Raw genomic sequence first — 23,582 nt, forward strand, 5'->3', positions numbered from 1 at the left:
TAAACATGTATTTATACCGTTATCTGTATAAACATGTAACTAATTATACTGCTATCTGTATAAACATGTTAGTATTTACACCGATGTCTCTATAAACATGTATATATACCGCTGTCTGTATAAACATGTAATTATACCGCTCTCTGTATAAACATACAAGTATTTATACCGCAGTCTGTATAAACATATAAGTATTCATACCGCTGTCTCTATAAACATATATGTATTTATACCACTATCTCTATAAAGATATAAGTATTTATGCCGATAATTGTATAAACATAAAAATATACCGCTATCTGCATGAACATCCATTTATACACATATATGTATAAACATATAAATATTTACACAGAAATCTGTACAAACATATAAGTATTTATGCTGATATTTGTATAAACATACAAATATTAATAGTCATCTGTAGAAATATATAAACATTATTTGTAGAGTTATCTGTATAAACATACAAATATTATTTATACAGCTATCTGTATAAACATGTAAATATTTAGAGATATCTGTATAAACATGTAAATATTATTTATACAGATATCTGTATATCCATGTAAATATTATTTATACAGATACCTGAATAAACATATAAACATACAGATATCTGTATGAACATATATTTTCACAGATATGTGCATAAACATAGAAATATTTTCACAGATATCTGTATAAACACGTATTTACAAACATATCTGCACAAACACGTGAATATTTACACCGATGTCTGCATAAACACGTAAATATTTACACCGATATCTCCATAAACACGTAAATATTTACAAGGATATCTGTATAAACATGTAAATATTTACACCGCTGTCTGTATAATCATGTAAATATTTACACCGCTATCTGTATAAACATGTAAATATTTACACCGCTATCCGTATAAACATGTAAATATTTACACCGTTATCTGTATAAACATGTAAATATTTACACCGCTATCTGCATAAACAGGTAAATACGCCACTCTCTGTATAAACATGTAAACACTTACACTGCTATTTGTATAAACATGTAAATATTTACACTGCTCTCTGAATAAGCATATAAATATTTACACGGCTAACTAAACATGTAAATATTTACAGCGCTGTCTGTATAAACATGTAGATATTTATATCACTATCTGTTTAAACATGAAAATATTTATAACGCTATCTGTATAATCATGTAAATTTTTATACTGCTATCTGTATAAACATGTGAATATTTATACCGCTATCTTTATGAACATGTAAATTCTTATGCCGCTATCTGTATAAACATGTGAATAACTATACCGCTATGTGTATAAACATGTAAATATTGATACCGCTATCTGTATAAACATGTAAATATTTATACCACCATCTATATAAACATGTAAGTATTTATACCGCTCTCTGTATAAACACAGTGTTTATACCGCTCTCTGTATAAACATGTAAGTGTTTATACCGCTGTCTGTATAAACATATAAGTATTTATACCGCTGACTGTATAAACATATAAGTATTTATACTGCTGTATGTATAAATATATAAGTATTTATACTGCCATCTGTTTAAAGATATAAGTATTTATACCGATATCTGTATAAACATGAAAATATTTATACTGATATCTGTATAAACATATAAATGTTTATACACATATCTGTATAAACACAAATATTTACACAGAAATCTGTATAAACATATAAGTATTTATACAGATATTTCTATAACCATATACATATTTATAATTATCTGTATAAACATATAAATATTTATACAGTCATCAGTATAAACATACAAATATCATTTACACAGATACCTGTAAAAACGTAAATATTTATACATATATCTGTATAAACATGTAAATATTCATACAGATATCTGTATAAACATGTAAATATTTATACAGATATCTGTATAAACATGTAAACATTTATACAGATATCTGTATAAACATGTAAAGATTATTAATACAGATATCTGTATGAACATATATTTTCACAGATATCTGTATAAACACAGAAATATTTACACAGATATCTGTATAAACATGTAAATATTTACACCAATATCAGTATAAACACATAAATATTTACACCGATATCTGTATAAACATGTAAATATTTACACCGCTATCTGTATAAACAAGGAAATATCTACACCGCTATCTGTACAAACATGGAAATATCTACACTGCTATCTGTATAAACATGGAAATATCTACACCGCTTCCTGCAGGAACATGGAAAAATCCACACCACTACCTGTACAAATATGGAAATAGCCACACAGCTACCTGTATTAACATGGAAATGCCTACACTGCTACCTGTATAAACATGGAAATATTTACAGCGCTATCTCTACAAACATGGAAATATCTACACCGCTACCTGTATAAACATGGAAATATCTACATCGATATCTGTATAAAATGGAAATATCTACACCGCTATCTCTATAAACATGGAAATATCAACACCGCTATCTGTATAAACATGGAAATATCTACACTGCTATCTCTATAAACATGGAAATATCTACACCGCTACCTCTATAAACATGGAAATAGCTACACCGGTATCTCTATAAACATGGAAATAGCTAAACCGCTATCTCAATAAACATGAAAATATCTACACCACTATTTCTATAAACGTGGAAATATCTGCACCGCTATCTCTATATACATGGAAATATCTACACCGCTATCTTGTAAGCATGGACATATCTACACCGCTATCTCTATAAACATGTAAATATTTACACCGCCATCTGTATAAACATGGAAATATCTACACCGTGATCTCTATAAACATGGAAATATCTACACCGCCATCTGTAAAAACATGGTAATATCCACACCGCTCCCTCTATAAACATGAAAATATCTACACCGCTACCTCTATAAACATGGAAATAACTACACCGCTATCTGTATAAACATGGAAATCTGTACATCACTAATTGTATAAACATGGAAATATATACACTGCCATCTGTATAAACGTGGAAATATCTACACCTCTGTCTCCATAAACATCGAAATATGTACACCGCCATCTGTAAACACGCAAATATCTACACGGCCGTCTGTATAAACATGGAAATATCTACACCGCCATCTGTATAAACATGGAAATATCTACAACGCCCTCTGTATAATCATGGAAATACCTACACTGCCATCTGTATAAACATGGAAATATCTACACAGCTATCTGTATAAACATGGAAATATCTCCACCGCAATCTCTATAAACATGGAAATAATTACACCGCGATCTCTATAAACATGGAAATATTTACACCGCCATCTTTATAAACTTGGAAATATCTACACCGCCATCTCTGTAAACATGGAATTATCTACACCGCTGTCTGTATAAACATGGAAATATCTACACCGCTATCTGTATAAACATGGAAACATGTACATCGCTATCTGTATAAAAATGGAAATGTCTACACTGCTACCTGTATGAACATGAGAATATCTACACCGCTACCTGTATAAACATGGAAATATCCACATCGATACCATGGAAATATCTACACCGCTATCTCTGTAAACATGGAAATATCTACACCGCAACCTGTATAAATATGGTAATATCTACACAGCTATCTCTATAAACATGGAAATATCTACACCGGTATCTCTATGAACATGGAAATAGCTACACCGCTATCTCAATAAACATGCAAATACCTACACCACTATCTCTATAAAGATGGAAATATCTACACCGCTATCTCTATATACATGGAAATATCTACATCGCTATCTTGTAAACATGGATATATCTACTCCGCTATCTGTATAAACGTGGAAATATCTACACCGCTATCTCTGTAAACATGGAAATATCAACACCGCTATCTGAATAAACATGGAAATAACTCCACCGCTATCTGTATAAACATGGAAATATCTACACCGCTCTCTGTATAAACATGGAAATATCTACACTGCTATCTGTATAAACATGGGAATATCTACACCACTATCTGTATAAATATGGAAATATCTACACCGCTATCAGTATAAACTTGTAAACATTTACAGCGCTGTCTCTATAAACATGGAAATATCGAAACCGCTATCTCTATAAACATGGAGATATCTACACCACTCTATAAACATGGATATATCTACACCGCTATCTCTATAAACATGAAAATAACTACACCGACATCTCCATAAACATCGAAATATTCACACCACCATCTCTATAAAGCTGGAAATATCTACACCGCCGTCCCTATAAACATGGAAATGTCTACACCGCTGTCTCTGTAAACATGGAAATATCCACACCGCCATCTGTATAAACTTGTAAATAACTACACCGCCGTCTCTGTAAACATGGAAATATCCACACCGCCATCTGTATAAACATGTAAATATCTACACCGTCGTCTCTATATACATGGAAATATCTACACCGCCATCTGTATAAACACGGAAGTATCTACACCGCCGACTGTATACACATGGATATATCTACACCACCATCTCTATAAACATGGAAATATCTACTTCGCCATCTCTATAACCATGGAAATATCTACAACACCATCTCTATCAACATGGTAATATCTACAATGCCATCCCTATAAACATGGAAATATCCACAGAGCTATGTCTATAAACATGGAAATATCTACACTGCCATCTGTATAAACATGGAACTATCTACACTGCCATCTGTATAATCATGAAAATACCTACACCGCCATCTGTATAAAAAGGGAAATATCTACACCGCTATCTCTATAAACATGGAAATAACTACACCGCCACCTCTATAAACATGGAAATATCTACACCACCATCTCTATAAACATGGAAATATCTACACCGCGATGTCTATAAACATGGAATTATCTACACCGCTATCTGTATAAATATGGAAATACCTACACCGCTATCTGTATAAACATGGAAATATCTGCACCGCTGTCTGTATAAAAATGGAAACATGTACATCGCAATCTGTATAAACATAGAAATATCTACACCGCCACCTGTATGAACATGGAAATATCTACACCGCTACCTCTATAAACATGTAAATCTCCACACTGCTACCTGTATAAACATGGAAATGTCTACACAGCTATCTCTATAAACATGGAAATATCTACACCACTGCCTGTAAAAACATGGAAATATCTACACAGCTATCTGTATAAACAAGAAAATATCTACACCGCTATCTCTAAAAACATGGAAATATCTACAGCGCTATCTCTATATACATGGAAATATCTACACCGCTATCTTGTAAACATGGAAATATCCACACCGCTATCTGTATAAACATGGAAATATCTACACCGCTATCTCTGTAAACATGGACATATCTACACCGCTATCTGTATAAACATGGAAATATCTGCACCGCTATCTGTATAAACATGGGAATATCTACACCGCTATCTGTATAAATATGGAAATATCTACACCGCTATGTGCATAAACATGGAAATATCTACACCGCTATCTCTATAAACGTGGAATTATCTACACCGTGATCTTAATAAACGTGGAATTATCTGCACCGTAGTCTCTAAAAACATGGAAATATCTACACCGCTATCTCTATAAACATGTAAACATTTACACCGCTGTCTCCATAAAAATTGAAATATCTAAATCACTATCTCTATAAGCATAGACATATCTACACCACTGTTTCTATAAACATGGATATATTTACACCGCTATTTCCATAAAAATGAAAATATCTACACTGCCATCTCTATAAACATGGAAATATTCACACTGCCATCTCTATAAACATGGAAATATCTACTCCGCCGTCCCTATAAACATGGAAATATCTACACCGCCATCTGTATAAACATGGAAATATGTACACCGCCGTCTCTACATACATGGAAATATCTATACCACCATTTGTATAAACATGGAAATATCTACACCGCCGTCTCTGTAAACATGGAAATATCTACACCGCCATCTGTATAAACATGGAAATATCTACACCGCCGTCTCTATAAACTTGGAAATATCTACACCACCATCTGTATAAACATGGAAATATCTACACCAACGTCTGTATAAACATGGAAATACCTACACCCCCCTCTCTATAAACATGGAAATATCTACAATGCCATCTCTGTCAACATGGTAATATCTACAATGGCATCTCTATTAACATGGAAATATCCACACAGCTATGTCTATAAACATGGAAATATCTATACTGCCATCTGTATAAACATGGAAATATCTACACTGCCATCTGTATAATCATGGAAATACCTACACCGCCATCTGTAAAAACATGGAAATATCTTCACCGCTATTTGTATAAACATGGAAATATCTACACCGTTATGTGTATAAACTTGCAAATATCTACAACGCTATCTGTATAAACATGAAAATATCTACACCGCTATCTGTATCAACATGGAAATATCAACCCTGCTATCTGTATCAACATGGAAATATCTGCACCGCTATCTGTATAAGCTAGGAAATATCTACACCGCTATCTGTATAAACATTTAAATATCTACACTGCTATTTGTACAAACATGGAAATATCTTCTCTGCTATCTGTATAAACATGGAAATATCTACACTGCTATCTGTATAAACATGTAAATATCTACAAAGATACCTGTATACAGATGTAAATATTTACACTGATATCTGTATAAACATGTAAATACACCACTATCTATGTAAACATTTTAATATCTACACCGCTATCTGTAAACATGTAAATATCTTCACCGCTATTTTTACAAACATGTAAATATATACACTGCTATCAGTATAAACATGGAGATATCTACACTGCTACCTGTATAAACATGGAAATATCTACACCACTACCTGTATAAACATGTAAATACCTACACCTCTCTCTGTACAAACAGGTAAATATCTACACCGTTATCTGTAGAAACCTGTAAATATCTACACCGCTATCTGTATAAACATGTAAATATTTTCACCGTTATCAGTATAATCATGTAAATATTAACACCTCTATCTGTGTAAACATGTATTTATACAGTTATCTGTATAAACATGTAACTATTTATACTGCTATCTGTATAAACGTGTTAGTATTTACACCGTTGTCTGTATAAACATGTATTTATACCGCTCTCTGTATAAACATGTGTTTATACCGCTATCTGTATAAACATACAAGTATTTATACCACAGTCTGTATAAACATATAAGTATTCATACCTCTGTCTCTATAAACATATATGTATTTATACCACTATCTCTATAAAGATATAAGTATTTATGCTGATAATTGTATAAACATAAAAATATTTATACCGCTATCTGCATGAACATACATTTATAAACATATATGTATGAACATATAAATATTTACACAGAAATCTGTATAAACATATAAGTACTTATGCAGATATTTGTATAAACATACAAATATTTATAGTCATCTGTATAAATATATACACATTATTTGTACAGTCACCTGTATAAGCATACAAATATTATTTATACAGATATCTCTATAAACATGTAAATATTTATAGAGATATCTGTATAATCATGAAAATATTATTTATACAGATATCTGCATATCCATGTAAATATTATTTATACAGACACCTGTATAAACACATAAACATACAGATATCTGTATGAACATATATTTTCACAGATATCTGTAAACATAGAAATACTTTCACAGATATCTGTATAAAAACGTAAATATTTACACACATATCTGCGTAAACACGTAAATATTTACACCGATGTCTGCATAAATATGTAAATATTTACACCGATATCTGTATAAACACGTAAATATTTAAAGCGATATCTGTATAAACATGTAAATATTTACACCGCTATCTGTATAAACATGTAAATATTTACACCGCTATATGTATAAACATGTAAATATTTACACCGCTGTCTGTAAAAACATGTAAATATTTACACCGTTATCTGTATAAACATGTAAATATTTACACCGCTATCTGCATAAACATGTAAATACACCGCTATCTGTATAAACATGTAAATACTTACACCGCTATCTGTATAAACATGTAAATATTTACACTGCTCTCTGAAAAAACATATAAATATTTACACGGCTAACTGTATAATCATGTAAATATTTACAGCGCTGTCTGTATAAACATGTAGATATTTATACCACTATCTGTTTAAACATGTAAATTTTTATACCGCTATCTGTATAAACATGTAAATATTTATACCGCTATCTTTATAAACATGTAAATTCTTATGCCGCTATCTGTATAAACATGTGAATACCTATACCGCTATTTGTATAAACATGTAAATATTGATACCGATATCTGTAAAAACATGTAAGTATTTATACCACTATCTATATATACATGTAAGTATTTATACCGCTATCAGTATAGACATAGTGTTTATACCGCTATCTGTATAAACATGTAAGTGTTTATACCACTGTCTGTATAAACATATAAGTATTTATACCGCTGACTGTATAAACATATATGTATTTATACTGCTGTATGTATAAACATATAAGTATTTATACTGCTATCTGTTTAAAGATATAAGTATTTATACCGCTATCTGTATAAACATGAAAATATTTATACTGATATCTGTATAAACATATAAATATTTATACACATATCTGTATAAACATATAAATGTTTACACAGAAATCTGTATAAACATATAAGTATTTATACACATATTTCTACAAACATATACTTATTTATAGTTATCTGTATAAACATATAAATATTTATACAGTCATCTGTATAAACATACAAATATTATTTACACAGATATCTGTATAAACATGTAAATATTTATACAGATATCTGTAGAAACATGTAAATATTACTAATACAGATATGTGTATGAACATTTATTTTCACAGATATCTGTATAAACACAGAAATATTTACACAGATATCTGTATAAACATGTAAATATTTACACCGATATCTGTATAAACACATAAATATTTACAACAATATCTGTATAAACATGTAAATATTTACACCGCTATCTGTATAAACAAGGAAATATCTACACCGCTATCTGTACAAACATGGAAATATCTACACCGCTATCTGTATAAACATGGAAATAGCTACACAGCTACCTGTAGGAACATGGATATATCTACACCGCTATCTGCATAAACATGGAAATATCTACACCGCTATCTGTATAAACATGGAAATATCTACACCGCTATCTCTATAAACATGGAAATATCTACACCGCTCCCTCTATAAACATGGAAATATCTACACTGCTACCTCTATAAACATGGAAATATCTACACCGCTATCTGTATAAACATGGAAATATGTACATCGCTATCTGTATAAACATGGAAATATCTACACCGCTACCTGTAGGGACATGGAAATATCCACACCACTACCTGCATAAACAAGGAAATGCCTACACCGCTACCTGTATAAACATGGAAATATCTACACCACTATCTGTATAGAATGGAAATATCTACACCGCTATCTCTATAAACATGGAAATATCAACACTGCTGTCTGTATAAACATGGAAATATCTACACCGCTCTCTCTATAAACATGGAAATATCTACACCGCTACCTCTGTAAACATGGAAATATCTACACCGCTATCTCTATAAACATGGAAATATCTACACCGGTATCTCTATAAACATGGAAATATCTCCACCGCTATCTGTGTAAACATGGGAATATCTACAATGCTATCCCTATAAACATTGAAATATCTCCACCGCTATCTGTGTAAACATGGGAATATCTACACCGCTATCCCTATAAACTTGTAAACATTTACACCGCTATCTGTACAAACGTGGAAATATCTACACCACTGTCTCTATAAACATGGAAATATCTACACTGCTATCTCTATAAACATGTAAACATTTACACCGCTGTCTCTATAAACTTGGAAATATCTAAACCGCTATCTCTATAAACATCGACATATCTACACCAGTGTCTCTATAAACATGGATATATTTACACCATCTCTATAAACATGAAAATAACTACACCACCATCTCTATAAACATGGAAATATTCACACCGCCATCTCTATAAACCTGAAAATATCTACACCACCGTCCCTATAAACATGGAAATATCTACACCGCCATCTGTATAAACATGGAAATATCTACACCGCCATCTCTAGAAACATGGAAATATCTACACCACCATCTGTACAAACATGGAAATATCTACACCGCCGTCTCTGTAAACATGGATATATCTACACCGCCATCTGTATAAACATGGAAATATCTACACCACCGTCTCTATAAACATGGAAATATCTACACCGCTATCTGTATAAACACGGAAATATCTACACCGCCGTCTGTATAAACATGGAAATATCTACACCGCCATCTCTATAAACATGGAAATATCTACACCACCATCTCTATAACCATGGAAATATCTACAAGGCCGTCTCTATCAACATGGTAATATCTACAATGCCATCTCTATGAACATGGAAATATCCACACAGCTATGTCTATAAACATTGAAATATCTACACTGCCATCTGTATAAACATGGAAATATCTACACCGCCATCTGTATAATCATGGAAATACCTACACCGCCATCTCTATAAACATGGAAATTTCTACTCCGCTATCTGTATAAACATGCAAATATGTACACCACCATCTCTATAAACATGGAAATAACTACACCGCTATCTGTATAAACATGGAAATATATACACCACCATCTCTATAATGATGGAAATATCTACACCGCCATCTCTATAAACATGGAATTATCTACACCGCTATCTGTATAAACATGAAAATATCTACACCGCTATCTGTATAAACATGGAATTATCTACACCGCTATCTGTATAAACACAGAAATATCTACACCGCTATCTCTATAAACATGGAAATATCTACACCGCTACCTCTATAAACATGGAAATATCTACACCGCTACCTCTATAAACATGGAAATATCTACACCACTATCTGTATAAACATGGAAATATCTACACCGCTATCTGTATAAACATGCTATGTAGCTGTTATTACAGGCACACGCCACCACACCCAACTAATTTGTGTATTCTTTTTGTAGAGATGGGGTTTTGCCATGTTGGCCAACCTGGTCTCAAACTCCTTGGCTCAACTGATCTGCTCACCTTGGCCCCGCGAAGTGCTATGATTACAGGCGTGCGCCACTGCACCTGGCCATGTTATGTGTTTTTATCACAATTTTCAAAGTCAGTTAGAAAATCTGTATACTTTACAGGCAGATTTGTCATACTATTTTATCTTAGAAAAGGGTGGAAGAGACAATATCTCAGTTTATTCATAAATAAAATGGTAATAATTCATTTATATTTGTTCAAAATTATAAAAACTATTTGACTAAGAATAACTTAATAGTAGGCACTCATTTAGGACATTTAAAGAATTTATCAAAACTTCCCGTCTAATCATAAACGACATGACTAAAATGACAAAGTTGAACTTAGAGGAAATTCAGTATTCCCTAAAGATACTCATTTTGTGTAATTAATTAGGTTTTGTATAAACTCTTACAGCACTACAACTTATATAAGATCATAAGGGGATTCGAATGCCTTCCGATGAGCAAGTCTGAACACCACCACACCTTCCATTGTATTATTTTCCATCTGTGATGCATGATATAAATCCCTGGCTAGCTTGAGTTAATTACTGTCTCATCTTATGCACAAAGTGAGTCAGCTTTGATTTTATGACTTTTTTAGGCTAGATTAGATAGTTAATTGGTGGTGTATTTGTACATTTAAAAACCTTTCTTTCTAGATTAAAAGAATAAATATGAACCTCACTGGATTTCTTAAGTCCTAGAATTTCTTCACAAGGTTGACATAAAACAAGGGTTTCAATACTCTCTCCGTGTTATCTGTCTGTTCTAAGTCCTTAATATTATCAAGACACTTGAGAAATATGATGGTACAGTCAATTCACAGGCTACTCCATAAAGAACAGGGAAGGGAAAGATATTTCAAAGTGTTTACCCTTCTGATCTTATGCTTTGCTCATTCAGACACAGATTAATTTTTCTCCTCTCAGACTGTATCTTTGGCTGAGAAGTCCATTTTCATATTAAATAGTTTGTCTTTGATCCATTTAGGAAAAGCCATTGAATTGGCAGGTACCATTGAATTGGCAGGTAAATCCAGGACACAGGGGATAAAAGTCTCATTTGCATTAAGATAGGTTTTCTCATGAACTCTGCATATTTTAATAGTACTAATGTTGTATGTGCATTTTGGCAATGGCAAAATTTGAATGAATTAATTTGACAGTATTATAAAGCTACCTCCCTAAACATTCCCTATTTTATAGTGTCAGGAGTACAGATCAACGGGAATGGATGGAAAGAGCTACTAAATGCTACTCCCAGAGTCAAGTAAAGTTTGTGAAAACGATAGTTTTGAATCCAAAACATTAATCTAAAGACACTTACCACTTACTGGGCCTGGCAGAAAATGCATTCTGATTCTTCCATTACAATTTTCTGTATGAATAACTGTTACATTTAGAAGTTGCCCTAACTCATGTTGAAAATATCTAACTATGATGCTAGGCTGTGCTACTTAGAGATTACACTTGTATTTTCTATTTTGTGGCAATATTTAAACAAATTTTAAGAATCCACCTACCACAGGATGCTTCATCTGATTTGTCAGGGCAGTCATATTTAAAATCACATTTCTGCATTTTTTTGATGCAGTGATCATCAGACCTGCAGACAAATTCATTGTCTGTGCAGTTGTGTGGAGGTAATGTTACAGGAACTGACGTTTCTGGTGAAGTTGGGAGGTCTGCTGGCAAATTACCTTGATAAGAAATAATATACAGGCATCATTTAGCAGGTTTTCTGGTTTTCTACTTCTTTTGAGATTTTACACAATGAAGCTTTCTAAATATGCCTCACAATATCATAGAGAACAGTGGGTAGTATCAGCTACTCTGCTAAAATAAAATTGAGGTTCTTGTTTTTAGTAACAGTAAATAACTAAACATCTTCGATCATGAAAAATGATGAAGGTACAGATGGAAATTACTGGAAAGCTATTCAGAGCTCACCAAATTAATGGGAGGCCCAAGGCCAGGGCTTAGAGAATCAGCAGGAACCAAGGGAGTTTCAGATTCTGGAATTAAGAGCCAGAGTAAAGATCTAAATAACTTTCTAATTTACTAGGTAAATAACCTTTGTCCTTCCACCGCTACAATAAATCTAACGTCTCCTCATCTTTGTTTAACATATTTTCACTTATTTAAAATTCAAGGTTTCAGGAAAGAGTCAAACCTGAAATCCTCATCTAGAAATTTTATACAAGACTACAATTTCTGAAATTACTGAGGATGGAAGACATTTATAGATGATGACTGATTTATAAGTTATTCAATAAACATGTATTGATAACATGTCTGTGCCATACACGTGGTAGATGCAGGGAATCCAAGCTGTGGAGAAAAAGTTAAATATTAAACCTGAACTAAATTGAACATGGACACAAAGAATGATCACGAAGTCCCAGAACGGGTTGTGTGAGCCCCTTCAGGCTTTCATCCAGTGTTGTTTAGAAGAAATCTCTATTTCAATCTATTCCTATATGTTAGTTATTGAAAAACAACAGACAGTCACAAAACAAGTCAACCTTTTTGTGTTCCTTGGGCCCAGTCACAAAGGACCCTTGTGAATGGACCTCATGCCAAACAACTCATTACAAAAAGAGCTAGGGTCCCAGGCTGCTCCGAAGCTTCATGAGACCTCTCCTCTGTGCATGGACGACTGGCCAACTCTGCAGCCTAGGCCGCTGCTTCCGGGCCTAGTGGTGAATCCTCCATTGTCTGGTGAGTGCAGTGTCCAACTCTGGAGCCCAGGCTGTTGCTTCCCAGTTTGGTGGTGAATCCTCCATAGTCTGGTGAGTGTAAATATGTATATATTTTTCCCTTCTCCCCTTCCCATTGCAATTTACTTATTATATCATTTGCTTATTATATAAATTTGCTTATGTTAATTTGCTTATATCATTTGCTTATTATATCTGCATTGCTATTTATGTGGGATAAAGCTTGTTTACCCTTAAAGGTATTGTGTGTGTGTCTTTCCTTCTCTCCTCGTGCATTTTCTGCACAGAACACAAGTCAAATATGCCATCTCTGCCATTAAATAGTTTACATCTAGTGGACAAGGCAGTCAGATGTATCTTTCATTACAGGTATTTGGGATAAATTTATGGTAAAGATATAACTCCAGGGAAACAAGAATGGTATCTTTCATCCCTGCATCCATAGCACAATTCACAGACCATGGCATATGGTAGGTATACTGACATTGACAAGTGAATAAATGGACAGATAGATGGACAGATGGATGGATGGATAGATGGATAGATGGATGGATGGATGGATGGATGGATGGATGGATGGACGGATGGATGGATGGATGGATGGACGGACGGATGAATGAATACCAGAGTGGATGAATGAATAAAATAACAAATGGAAGATTTCACAGTGTATTGAAAGAAAACAGAGGAAAACCAAATATCAGATGGGAGTCAAATAAGATGCCCTGGCAAGCTGATGCTTAAATTGACTTTCAAAGGTTGATGAGCTCATCTTGCTAGGTGAAAAAGAATACAAGGTCTTTATGGGCAATGAGAAAAAACTTGTGTGAATGCATGGAAATACATTAAACTGTTTTTTTATTTTAAATACTGTGAGAATTTAACACGATAATATCTTGTGATATGATAATAAAGCATGAGTCTGATTGACTCATTAGATATGGAACTGGAGAGTAGACAGTTACCATAAAGAGCCAGCTGAAATCAACTTGGGAGTCTGAAATAAACACACAAAAATATGGAGAAATAACAAGATATAAAATGTCTATTTCAGGATGTACTTTTTGGCATCAGTGTGAAGCATGAATTGTAGGTTGCTCTAACACTGAAAAAAAAATAGTTAGAATAGTTAACCACTTTCTTTAATCCAGTCAACTAATAAACCAAAACAGAGATGGTTTAAAGGAAAGAGCAAAAATCTGAGCAATACTAAACGTCCAGTATCTGGAGGACTGGGGATTTACATGCTGTTGGGAATCTGGGGAAAGTCCAATAACTAGTAGTTTATTTCTTAGCTCAAATGCAAAGGCAATTAAGACCTAAGATTGAAGATAGATCAAAATATCAACTTTTTATTGATATAGCTAATCCTGAAGAAAATTTCCTATTTCTGTAGACAAGTGGTCTTCTAAAATGTGAAACCCAGAAATAAGACCCCGAACTGTGTCTTCCAGGCTACGCTGTGTGAAACTATAGCAAGGAAGAATTGACCAGATTTCATATTTCCTCAGCTAGTAAATATTAAAAAGAAAAGAGGAGGTGAGGGACCAGGCATGCATGCTCAGATTCTTCTTGAAAACTCACCAATCCATTGTTGCTCTTCCTTCCTCTGGGAAGGAATGAATAAGAGGATGAAGAGAGACCAGGAATATCAGGCTGCCAGATACAGCTCAGTCTACATGAGAGATTAAGACCAAGGAAATACTATTCTGATCCCATAGGGGTGAGTTTGAAATGATTAATCGATTGTTAAGTAAATGAGCATTCTATTCCCCAAGATCAGATATATAAAACATAGAAGAGGAGTCAGTTTTTAGGGATAAGAAATATTTTCTCACCAGGTGTGGTGGCTCACACCTATAATCCCAGCACTTTGGGAGGCTAAGGCAGGCGGATCACTTGAGCTCAGGATTTTGAGACTAGCCTGGGCAACATGGTGAAACCTCATCTCTACAAAACTAAAAAACTACAAAAATTAGCTGGGCATGGTGGCCCACACCTGTAGTTCCAACTACGTGGGAGGCTGAGGTGAGAAAATCACTTGAGTTGTGGAGGTTGAGGCTGCAGTGAGCCGAGATCACACCACTGCACTCTGGTCTGGGTGACAGAGTAAGACCCCACCTTCCCACCCCCCAACCCAAACAAAAAATAAAAAATTAAACAATCAAAATAAAATAAATGTAAAAAGAAATATTTTCTATCCTAAAATAGAAAGCCAATGACAACAACACACAAAAAAGGAGATCCTAACAGGTTGGAAACTTTATCTCACATCCAGTTGGATATACTCACGTCTAAGTCATTGAGCAAAAATAAGAACCCAATTAGAGGTGAAAGTTATTACCTTCCATAGAAATCTGACGCATCCAACGTTATAAGAAAATGTGAAAAAAAATTAAAAAGACAATCATTTTATCATTTTTGAATGCCGATGACTTTGAAGATCTTGAAGGACAGAGTTTGAATCAGAGAAAGAAAAATTCGCTAGCCTTGATGAAAAATTATTTTCAAATAAATCTATAATGAGATTATAAAAATCACTTCTGAGGGAATTTGCTGAGAACTGCAAAACATTCAATGGCCAGGTTGATGGATATTTTATATGTCTCAGTGGAATATATGGAACAAATTTCTTTGAAAATCATCCTTTTAAAATGTTTAAATACAAGGTCTTAAAAATGATCTTCTAATTTGATCGCTAAATTTGTTGTGCCATTTCAGAGCATAATTTACTTACATAATTTTACTGAAAAAATATATATAATTAAAATGCATTAGAAGATGCATGTAAACTTTTTATTTGTATGTCCTATATCAAAAATGGCATCTGGAAAGTGACGTATTTCGTCAAAGTTTCAATGGAAGTTTTCCTTTAACCAAAGCAGGATGTCAAGTTCTTTCACTTTAGCACATGCTCATCCAAGCTGGTTTGTTCCATATTTAGATAATAAAGTTTTAGTTTAAGACAAAGATTTTAATTCCACAGAGATGACTGTCATTTGCACTGAGAAAAATGTTCTATGCTCCAATTTAGGCAGCCATTTTGAAATGCATTAATTTCAAGAGAGAATGGGTAAATTTGTGTTCCAAGCTCAGGGTAAATACACATTACTAGAACAGTAAAAGTCTTAAAAAACAGTGGATCACACATGTTTTCCTATTCTTCACATTGCTGTATATTATGTATATTTATGGAAGTAGACATTTACAATTAATCATCTTACCTTAATACACAGAAACTTCAATAAACAGCTAAATGGAAACACATATATGATGTTCTTCACTGACTGTACTACTTTAAACTTGCTCGATAATACAATTCTAGTCACAAATACCTAGGATTTACTGATTTCTGATTTTATTTTTTATTTTATTTTTATTTTTATTTTTTGAGACAGAGTCTCGCTCTGTCGACCAGGCTGGAGTGCAGTGTCACGATCTCAGCTCACTGCAAGCTCCACCTCCCGGGTTCACACCATTCTCCTGCCTCAGCCACCTAAGTAGCGGAGACTACAAGCGCCCGCCACCATGCCAGGCTAATTTTTTTGTATTTTTAGTAGAGACGGGGTTTCACTGTGTTAACCAGGATGGTCTTGATCTCCTGACCTCGTGATCCGCCCGCCTTGGCCTCCCAAAGTGCTGGGATTACAGGCGTGAGCCACCTCACCCGGCCGATTTCTGATTTTATTATTCTTCCTTCAAGAGAAGAACATTTCAGGGCAGGACAGAAGCCCAGCGAATTGAGTGTCAATAACTTTGCATTTGAGACAAAGAAGACATCGACTGAACTGCTTCAGATTCAATTACATCTTTTCTTTAAAAAAATGACTTTAATTATGAATAACTTTAAACATTCATATAAATTAAGAAAATTATATAATAGATACATGACTCCACCACTAAGACTAAGTAAATTGTTATTATAGCATTGTTTCAGATCCTTATATTAACAAATAAATGAGGAAGAAAGAATAGAAAGAAAGAAAACCTTTCTATAATGCTCAGACCTCATTCTTCCTCTTTCTACCCCTTCACTAATGCCTTCAGAGGGACCCTTATCCAAATACTAGTTTGTACCAATTTGTATTTTCTCATGTTTGTTTTCTAATTGTTTTTATTGTGGTAAATAGTATTAAGGCTATTCACAAGGTTGTACAGCAGATCTTTAGAGCTTTTTTTAATCTCAAAAACCAGAAACTATATCCATTAAACACTTGTTCTCCTTCCTTCCTCCCTCCCCCCAGCTCTCAGCAAGCACCTTTCTACATTTGTTTCCATGATATTGACTACCTTAAATAATTCATATGAGTTGAGTCCTACAATGGTTGTACTTTCCTGACTGGCTTATTTAGCTTAGCATGATGTCCTCGAGGTTAATCCATTGTCTTAGTCAGTTCAGGCTGCTATAACACATTACACACTGAGTGTCTTAAACAGCCATTTATTTATCTTAGTTCTGAAGGCTGGGAAGTGTAAGCTCAAGGTGCCAGCAGAAGTGGTGTCTGGCCCACTTCCTGGTTTGCTGACGGCCATTTTCTCCTTGTATCCTCAAATGGTAGAGAATAGGGAGAGAAAAAGCAAGCTCTCTCCTGTCTTTTTATAAAGGCATTGATTCCATCCATGAAAGCTTTACTCTCCTGACCTAATTATCCCACATACAAATACCATCACGTTGGGGGTTGGAATGTCAACATATAAATTTTGGGAAAATATGTTCAGTCCACAGCATCTATGTGGTAGCATGTGATAGGATTTCCTTCCCCCTTAAGGCTGCATGATATTCCATTGTACGTATATACCACATTTTCTTTATCCAATCATCTGTTAATAGACATTTGGGTTCTTCCACCTCTTAGCTATTGTGAATAATGTAGCAATGAACAAGGGGAGGCAAAAATCTCAAGATTCTGCTTGAATTATTTTGGATATGTATCTGAAAGTAGCATTGCTACATCATAGGATAATTCTATTTTTAATTTTTTGAGGAATGGTCATACTGCTTTCCATAATGGCTAAACCACTTTACAGTCCCACCAAGAATGCACAAGAATTTTGATCTTTCTATAGTCTCACTAATGCTATTTTTTATTATTTGGATAGTGGCCATCCTAATGGGTATGAGGTGATGTCTCATTGTGGTTTTGATTTCCATTTTCCTTATTTGATCATGTTGAGCATGTTTTCATATGCTTGTTGGACACTGGCATATCTTTTTGTTCTCATCAACCCCAAATCTGACACCCTATTCCTGTCAGCACTTAGATCAGCAATTACAGTATCATGCAGACTAGTTTTACTGCTCTAAAAATCCTCCATCTATGCATCCCACCCTCTCCCCTAAACAATGGCAAACACTAACGTTTTTACTACCTCCATAGTTTCGCTTTTTTCCAGAATGTCATATTGTCAGAATCATAGGGTATGTAGCCTTTTCATACTGGCTTCTTCTGCTTAGTAACAGGCAGGTAAATTTCCTTCATATCTCAGCTTGACAGCTCATTTATTTAGCATTGAATAATATTTTTCTCTGGATGTGCTCCAGTTTATTACCTATGTATCTACTGAAGGACATCCTGGTTGCTTCCATGTTTTAGCAATTGTGAATAAAGCTGCTATAAACACCTATCTGTATCTAGGTTTTTTGTGTGAATATACTCATTTGGGTAAATACTAAAGCACTTGATTGCTGGATGACATGGTAAGACTATGTTTAATTCTAGAAGAAAATATCAAACCTTTTTCAAAGTGGCTATATAACTTGGTATTTCTACCAGCAATGAACATGAATTCCTGTTGCTCCACATCCTTGCATTTCGCATTTGACATTTTAATTTGTATTTTCCCAATTATGGAAATTATGAAAATTATTGAGATTGTAAAAATTATCTAATATTTACATCAAGAAATATTTTGGGTGGGAGTGTAAATTAGTTTAACCGTTGTGGAAGACAGTGTGGTGATTCCTCAAGGATTTAGAACCAGAAATACCATTTGACCCAGGAATCCCATTACTGGATATATACCCAAAGGATTATAAATTATTCTACTATAAAGATACATGCACACATATGTTTATTGCAGCACTATTTACAATAGCAAACATTTGGAACCAACCCAAATGTCCATCAATGATAGAGTGGATAAAGAAAATGTGGCACATATACACCATGGAATACTATGCAGCCATAAAAAAGAATGAGTTCATGTCCTTTGCAGGGACTTGGATGAAGCTGGAAACCATCATTCTCAGCAAACTAACACAGGAACGGAAAACCAAACACCACATGTTCTCACTCACAGTGGGAGTTGAACAACAAGAACACATGGACACAAGGAGAGGAATATTACACACCGGAGCCTGTGGTGGGTGGAGGGCAAGGGGAGGGATAGCATTAGGACAAATACCGAATGCATGCGCGGCTTAAAACCTAGATGAACGGTTGATGGGTGCAGCAAACCACCATGGCACATGTATACCTATGTAACAAACCTGCACGTTCTACACATGTATCCCAGAACTTAAAATATAATAAAAATAAATAAAAGATAAAATTTAAAATGAAATATTTTTAAATACATACTTTTAAAGGGCCACTTTGGTATTTTGCTCTGGCTTATAACTGATGGTTCATATCTCCTATTCTTTTTCCAATTGGATTATAGTTTTCTTATTTACAGGTTTATATTCCACATACTCCATTCTAATCCTCTTATTTATCTGTATGACAAATATATTCTCCTAGTCTGTGAAATGTCTTTTTGTTTTGTATGGTGTCCTTCAAACTAAAAAAAAATTTAATGACCTTTAATTTATCAATCACTTCTTCTATGATTAATGCCTTAAAGTTTCTCTAATTTTTTTCTCTAATATTCGAGATGTTTCTATAACTTTTAAATTTTGATAGTTGTGGTTTGCACATTTAAGTCTTTACTTTAGACTTTATTGTATATTATCTATGATTATAATCTAATTTATATATATAGCCAGTTTTGATCGATTAGTCTATTGAGCAGCACAAACTTTTCTCACTTATTTACATTTTATTATGAAATGTATAAATTTTTATTACACATGAATAAAAATGAGTAAAATATATGCCTGCTTTAAAGAATAAAAGATATGAACCTACCAGTTTATGAAATGTCAATCTCCTGATAGTTTTGAAGCCTCCAGTGTCTATCTTGCTGATTCTAACCCCTCATTGCTCATCTCTCAAGGTGAGTAGTATACTGAATTATTTTTCATTTATTTGCTTTTATGATTTTTTCATTTGCAGGTGCACCAAATATCCTCTCACATTTTCTATTTCATTAGGTTGTTATGTGATTAAATGAGTTAACTTTTTTATTTTTTTGAGACAGAATCTCGCTCTGTTGCCCAGGATGGAGTGCAGTGGTGACATCTCGGCTCACTGCAACCTCCACCTCCCGGGTTCAAGTGATTCTCCTGCCTCAGCCTCCCAAGTAGCTGGGACTACAGGCGTGTGCCACCACACCTGGCTAGTTTTTTTGTGTTTTTGGTAGAGACGGGGTTTCACCGTGTTAGCCAGGATGGTCTCGATCTCTGACCTCGTGATCTGCCCGCCTCGGCCTCCCAAAGTGCTGGGATTACAGGCATGAGCCACCGTAGCCGGCCTAACATTTTAAAATTCTAATAATAGTGACAGAATATAGTAAACATCAGGGAGGTCCTTTTTAAATAAAATGGTATTTGGGTTTTTAACTTTAGATGAATGGAAGCTTTCTCTGTATCAGCAACAGAGATTATAATGATTAGAGATTTTAACCAATGCCCTGTGGTATTTTCCTCAAGATAGTACTTTAATTCATTAGTGTTAATGTGTATATTGTAATTCAGTAATTCTGAATGCTGTCTAGTGTTTTATTATATGAAAATATATTGTTGTTAGCCATTCTACCGTTAATGATTTTGGGGTTGATTCTTCTAAGGTATTGTTTTCTCATTTTGCACATTTCTCCTTATGTATCTAGAAATGGAATTGCTTGGTTATGGGGTATGTACAATTTCAACCTTAGGTGATAATGCCAAACCAGTTTCCAAAGTAATTCTATACTTCCCAGCAGTATATAAACATTCAACATACAATATGTACTTGCCATTCATTCGTATATTTAGGTTTATCCATGTGTTTGCCATTTTTCATCACATCCCTGGTTGAGCTCATTTTGTGTCTTTCTGAGATTCACATTTACATAGTTTATTTGTCTGAACTGCAGAATCTGGTGCAGTGAAATAATATTATTTGTTTTTTTTGTGTGTGTGTGTGTGTGTTATCTTTGAATGCCATCTTAACCCTCTTTCCTGAAAAAGTTTTGCTTTGCTTTAGGCTAACAATTAATAGTTTTTAGAACTCTGAAAATTATATCTGTCCTCTGACTTCTGTTCTTGCTGTTAAGAAGTCAGTCATCAGCCTAATTGTGCTTCTTTTGCAATTCACTCACTTCTGGCTCTCCTCTCCCCTTTCTCTCCATCTTGTCCATCCCATATGCTCTTACTCCCTAACTCTGGCATTTACTTTGTCTTTCTGTTCTATTTCTCAATACTCTCTCTTTTTTTCTCTCACCTGGAGATTTCCCCTTTTTAAGCTCAGCTTGACATTTAAATCAATGCACGTTATGTTATAGTTGACATTTCTAGGAATAAATAGTGTCACAGTTTTTAGGTCATCTGGTCTTCCATACTACTAAAATCAGCAGTCTGTTGTGTGTGTGTGTGTGTGTATGTGTGAGAGAGAGAGAGAGAGAAGAGAGAGAGACAGTCTCACTGTCGCCCAGGCTGGAGTGCAGTGGCGCGATCTCGAATCACTGCAACTTCTGCCTCCCAGTTCAATCGATTCTTGTACCTCAGCCTCCTGAGTAGCGGGATTACAGGCACCTACCACCATGCCCATCTAATTTTTTGTATTTTCAGTAGAGACCGGGTTTCACCGCGTTGGCCAGGCTGGTCTCAAACTCCTGACCTCAGGTGATCCACTCGCCTCGGCCTCCCAAAGTCCTGGGATTACAGGCATGAGCCACCACACTCAGCAAAACCAGCAGTCTGAACTGCATCTTTAGTTCTGATTTCAACTTAACTAGAGAATAATCATTAGAGAGAAATCATGGACATGAGTTGGATGACTTGAAAGAGAGACCGATGAGTTCATACTGAGGAAAAGTAGAGACAATTCATTTTTATCTTAAAAAGGTTTCAGAGAATAAGTAAAAGGACAACTACTCTAAGCAAAAACATAGTAAGAGTTCATAATTCTTAGTCCTATTCTCATTACTTCCTTATTACTCCACCAGAATGAGGAAATTTTACAAACCAAGTAAGTCCAATGTCTTGCATTGAAGAGAAGAGCACTAAAAGAGCTAAATGAGAAAAGCGTTTCTTCTTCTGGAGTTGAACTTTGCAATTGGTGGTGGTTGTAACTGGGAAGATGGAGTTGCAGCTGATTTCACAGATTCTGTGATGTGGAAGTAAAATAGAATCCAGAAACATGGTCAGGCCAGTTCTTCATGTGTGACTGAGGCATGACAAGTACTGCAAGATTCCTGATGGACTCTCTGGTCCTCACACATTGTTTAGACTTTCCTCTAAGGGATATGAGGTCAACTCATTTAACTTTGCAAATACTTAGAAGAGTATTTTCT

This window comes from Pan paniscus, chromosome 16, assembly GCF_029289425.2.
Source record: "Pan paniscus chromosome 16, NHGRI_mPanPan1-v2.0_pri, whole genome shotgun sequence".
Taxonomy (NCBI): domain Eukaryota; kingdom Metazoa; phylum Chordata; class Mammalia; order Primates; family Hominidae; genus Pan; species Pan paniscus.